This window comes from Octopus bimaculoides, chromosome 6 (assembly GCF_001194135.2).
Source record: "Octopus bimaculoides isolate UCB-OBI-ISO-001 chromosome 6, ASM119413v2, whole genome shotgun sequence".
Classification (NCBI taxonomy): Eukaryota; Metazoa; Mollusca; class Cephalopoda; order Octopoda; family Octopodidae; genus Octopus; species Octopus bimaculoides.
The window spans coordinates 55,733,141-55,737,754 of record NC_068986.1 but is presented as its reverse complement, the minus strand read 5'-3'; positions in this window follow the sequence as shown (position 1 = coordinate 55,737,754).

Genomic DNA, 4,614 nt, shown 5'->3' with positions numbered 1-4,614 from the left:
TGTGTGTGTGTGTGTGTGTGTGTGTGTGTGTGTGTGTGTGTGTGTGTGTGTGTGTGTGCGTGTGTGTGTGAGCAAATATTCGAATGATTACATTCGAAGTAAGATGTTACTATTGTTAATATCATTTGTGGTTAATATCTATAATTGATATTATTAACAGCAGTAACACAGACAGTTCACAGGTTCAATAGCATTATATAGCTATAAAATTTAAAATTAGCACGATATGTATATGTAAATATATATATGTATATATATATATAATTAATAATATTATGAGGGTTTTCTCCCTTAGACGGACTTTTATCTAAGGAGGAATTTGAATATGAATCAGACTTCGAGATTATATTTTTGGTGTTAACTTTTTACATTTTACCCTGAGGATGTGTAAGGTAATTTACTTATTTAACTTGAATTGACAGTTAAATATGACCTTATAATAATGGATAATAATGGATATTAGCGTCAAAACTCTCATTTAAATTTTTGATATATAACCAAGGAGATCGATCCATAAGGAGTCTACTATAGACCTTTGGGGAGAAATTTTTGCTATTTTGGTAACGAGTACATGTTTATCTCACCAATACATTGTGGAGATATCATTATATGAACACACACACACACACACACACACACACACATATATATATATATATATATATACATATATACAAACTTACATATATATATACATACATACTTACATTTACATACATACTTATATATATATATATATATATATATATATATATAATGTATGTTTGCATGTATATACATACATACACATATACTCTGCCTTAGTGGTTTTTCTGTAAGCAGTTGGGTGAATCAAAATCCCTTGTCTGTGTAGGTTTCCCTGGAAAAAGCCTAAAGTAGCTTTTTCTAGACCGTGACGCCCAACATCATGTGAGAAACTCTTGCTGATTCACCTATATCTATCGATTGGCAGCCTTACCAATTTCAGATCCTCCGCGACTTTTACCGTTCTTTTATCGAAAGCCTCTCCATCTGTATCTATGTATCCCTTTTTTGTTATTAAGATAGCAGGTTTTACCTTTTTATCGTTAGCGCAAAGTTGGGAGTGGGTGCAATTTGTTGTTGTTGTTGTGTATGGAATTGTATATTTAGTTCGTGTCCTTTATTCTTATTGTTCTGGTTGTTGTTAGGTTTGTGTGTTTATCTGCTGGTTGTTCGCTAGTGACTTCGTTGTTGTTTTAGTTGTGAATTTTTTTTGTTTATTGCTGTCAACGGAGATGACTGCGTATCGAACTCGGGAGCTTATTGAGGCACCAATCCAAAAGTAAGGAAACATTGCTTTTGTTGTGAATTTAGCGTTGCTTGGAAGTCAAGCGAAGTTTATGTGGAAAATACGATTTTAAAAACAAAATTTGAAGACGTTTCTAACAGACTTTGAACCTCAGAAGTACGAGAAAAAAACGCCGACTAGCCCTACATGTTCTGGTTGATTTAATAGATGTTGTATAAAAAAAAATTCAACTATTAAAAACTTTTGTATTCATAAACAGACGAACAAACTTACGAACGTGTCGAAGCAGTATTGCTGACAGCACTACCACCACCACCACCACAACAACAACATCAACAACAACAACAATAATCCTTTCTATTATAGGCACAAGGCCTGAAGTTTTGGAGGAGGAGACTAGTCCATTACATCGACCCCAGAATTTTACTAGTACTTAATTTATCGACCCCGAAAGGGTCGACCTCGACAGAATTTGAATTCAGAACGTAGTGACAGGTGAAATATCGCTATAATAATAATAATAATAATAATAATAATAATAATAATAATAATAATAATGGAGACAGTTGAACTTGAATCCGGATATAAATAGCGGGGAATGTTTTAGGCAGATGGAGTTAAACACAACGATATGAAAGAGAAAATAAAGAGTGAGAAAAATATTGGTTTCAAAGCTGAATGCCAGAAACATAGATTCGACAATAAACGTGCGCGCTGTCGCAGTAGTTCGTTATGGTGTTGAAATTCTGAAGTGGACGGAGGAGGAGCTAAAGACGTTGGGCAACGATGCATGAAGCCCATTATCTACGTGAAGACGTTGATCGCCTATACATAAAAAGAGCAAATGGAGAAAGGGAGCTGATAAGTGTGGAAGACTGCGTACATATCGAATTCGGGAGCTTATTGAGGTACCAATCCCAAAGTAAGGAAACCTTGCTAATGTCAGTTAGGAATGAGGGAATATTGAAAGCAAGAAGTACAAAAAGGACATGAAGAAGTATTTATGTCCTACACAACCAATTTCAAGTAGTCACAACTGAAGTCTGGAAAACATAAGTGGAACTGGCAGAAGAGCACTGAAAAGAGAGATTGAGAGCACCATACTGGCAGTGCAAGACCAAGCTTTGATCACAAATTGGAAAGCCAACCTTAGGTGCAAGTGTCTCCAGTGGACGAAACCATTGCCCATATCGTGAACGAATACCCTAGACTTTCCCAAAACTATTACAAGCTGTGGCGATGAGGTACCGAAAGCGCTACATTGGAAAGTGTGCTAAAAGTGAAGTTTAGAGAGAGGCAAGACGTGGTATGAGCACAAACCGCAGTGAGTGGCGGAGTCGGAGAACTACAAAATCCTGCAAAAGCCAAACAGTTCAGGTGATAGAGAACAACAAACCGGACAAGGTGGTGGACAAGATGCACTACAGGTGCTATATAGTTGATGTTGCGTTCCTCTTTGACCTATTAATAGTCAAGAAGGAAGGCGAAAAAATACATATACAATCCTCTTAAGTACGAAACTGCACGGCTATGAAAAATGAAGATGAAGATAATGCCAATCGCTGTTGGGTCTTTGGGAACAGTATCAGAAGGCATCAAGAGAAATATAAAGGAAATTAGAATAGAGTGCCCAGTATAACTGTTACAAAAGGTTTGCATTCTTGGCACTGTCAGAATAATCAGGAAAGTATTAGATAGTTGAAAATAATAGACAGCATGGTACTGTAGGGTGCAGGCAGCAAGCCCGCTACGATTGCAAGACTCTAGGACTTCCAACAAAACCTGAGTTAAAAAGAGTAATAATAATTTTTAAAAGCTGGTGAGAACACAAACCACTGCCAGTGCTTCAAACAATGATCACATCTCACTCCTTTGGAACTTTACTGTTCAAACCAACGGGAAGACAGGTGCAAATAGGTCAGACATTATATTGAAGGATTTCAGACAAAAATCACACCTCCTCATCGATATGGCAGTCCCAATCGACATAAATGTGTCTGTCAAGACCTACCAAAAACTGAGCAAGTATAAAGATTTTGAAGTAGAAATTGGCAAAATGAGAAACCTCAAAATTAAAACAAAACCTGTTGTTATAGTTACCCTATGAATGATATCAAAAAGGGACTGGTTGCTACTTATCTCAGATACCAGGAAATCCAAAAATGGAAGAAATTTTTAAAATTAGTGCTCATGGCAACTGCTCATATCCCACGGAAAATATTGTCTATGTAATCCCCAAAACATTTAAATTTGTAAACATTGTCAAAAGTACATAATAGCAAACACTTTTAACTGTCATTTTAACTTCTAGTTATAAAATTACTTTTAAAACAAACTTATAATTTACTTATGTTATGGCAGACATTCTCTAGAACAATACTTTGTGCAAAACCAAATATATGACACCTTGGTCATAACACCAACTTGTACTTCTAACTTGTCTCTTGAGGTCTTTGGGTGAGACTTGAAGTCAACTTGTATAAATCAAAGCAAAGCCAAACATATAATAATAACAATAAGGCAATTCAACTTTAATCCAGCTATAAATACCTGGGAATACTTGAGGTAGACGGAATCAAACACCACGACATGAAGGAAAAGACAAAAAGAGAGTACCTGCGGTGAGTGAGAAAAATATTGGCTTCAAAGCTGAATGCCAGAAACAAAATTTCAGCAATAAACTCGCGTGCAGTCGCAGTAGGTCGGTATGACACTGGATCCTGAAATGGACAGAGGAAGAGCAAAAGGAGATGGACAGGAAGTCAAGAAAGCTCCTAACGATGCATGGAGCCCGTCACCCACGTGCAGACACTGATCGCCTATGGTGGTGGTGGTGGTGTTGGTGGTAGACAAGGTGCACCACATATGCTATATTGTTGATGTTGCATGCCCCTTTGACCCACGAATAGTCAAGAAAGAAGGCAAAAAGATAAATAGATACAATCCTCTTAAGTACGAAACTGCACGGCTATGGAAAATGAAGAATTTGAAGATAGTGCCAATTATTGCTGGGTCCTTGGGAACAGTATCAGAAGGCATCAAGAGGAATTGGAATAGAATGTCCAGTAGAACTGTTACAAATGGTTTGCCTCCTTGGCACGGCCATAAAAATCAGGAAAGTATTAGATAGCCGAAAAGAACGGATAGCATGATACCGTAGGCTGCAGGTAGTAAGCCCGCTACGCATGCAAAACTCCAGGAGCTCCAACAAAACCTGTGATAAAAGAGAAATAATAATAACAACAACAACAACAACAATAATAATAACAATAATAATAATAATAATAATAATAATAATAATAATAATAATAATAATAATAATAATAATAATAATAATAATAATA